The following is a 1,268-nucleotide window of genomic DNA, read 5'->3' as shown; positions in this document are numbered from 1 at the left end:
TGCATAGGAACAGAAGCTGCTTAGGGCCGCTCCACGGTGTCTCTCGACCCCAAACCCCAAACCCGAACCCCGAACCCCGAACCCGAACCCAAAATCCATAAGGTGCATAGGGTTGGGCCATGGTGAACAGAAGCTGCTTAGGGTTGGACACGGTGACAGAAGCTGCTTAGGGCGTCACGATCAATCTCGTAACGTCAGAATCGCAAAAAAATGATGGAAGGATGTGTTTCTGGCACGCGAAGAATTGCTATTTAGTGAGCCAGAACCAACACCAGAAGCTGCTTAGGGCCACTCCAGAGCGTCTCCGGACCCCAAACCCTAAACCTGAACCAAAAATCCAGAAGCTGCTTAGGGTTGGTGGGCCACGGTAAACAGAAGCTGCTTAGGGTTGGGCACCGTGAAGCTGCTTAGGGCGCTGCTTCGCAGCGTGGCACTGCTACGCAACGACGCTGCTACGCAACGTCACGATCAATCTCGTAACGTCAGAATCGCAAAGAAATGATGGGAGGATGTGTTTCTGGCACGCGTGAAATTGCTGTTTAGTGAGCCAGAACCAACGGCAAAAGCTGCTTAGCACCACTCCACGGCGTCTCTGGACCCCAAACCCCAAACCCGAACCCAAAATGCAAGAGCTGTTTAGTGAGCAAGAACCAACACCAGAAGCTACTTAGGGCCACTCAACGGCATCTCCGAACCCCAAACCCTAAACCAGATCCAAGAATCCAGAAGCTGCTTTAGCGTTGGGCCACGGTGAATAGTAGCTGTTTAGGGTTGGGCGCGGTGAACAGAAGCTGCTTAGGGAGCAGCAACGCACCAACGCTGTTGCGCAGCATCGTCACGATCAATCTCGTAACGTCAGAATTGCAATAAAATGATGGGAGGATGTGTTTCTCGCACGCGTAGAATTGCTCTTTAGTGAGCCAGAACCAACACCAGAAGCTGCTTAGGGCCACTCCACGGCATCTCTGGACCCCAAACCCCAAACCCGAACCCAAAATCCAGAAGGTGCTTAGGGTTGGGCCACGGTGAACAGAAGCTGCTTAGGGCGCTGTTTCACAGCATTGCGCTGCTACGCAGCGTTACGATCAATCCCATAACGTCATAATCCCAAAAAAATGATGGGAGGACGTGTTTCTAGCAAGCGTAGAATTGCTGTTTAGTGAGCAAGAACCAACAACAAAAGCTGCTTAGGACCACTCCACGGCGTCTCTGGACCCCAAACCCCAAAAACGAACCCAAAATCCAGAAGGTGTTTAGGGTTGGCCACG

Source organism: Cibotium barometz, unplaced genomic scaffold, assembly GCF_041138505.1.
Source record: "Cibotium barometz isolate CiBa-2024 unplaced genomic scaffold, ASM4113850v1 ctg200, whole genome shotgun sequence".
NCBI classification, from domain to species: domain Eukaryota; kingdom Viridiplantae; phylum Streptophyta; class Polypodiopsida; order Cyatheales; family Cibotiaceae; genus Cibotium; species Cibotium barometz.
The sequence above is the reverse complement of the archived record's forward strand: the minus strand, read 5'-3'. Positions refer to the sequence as shown.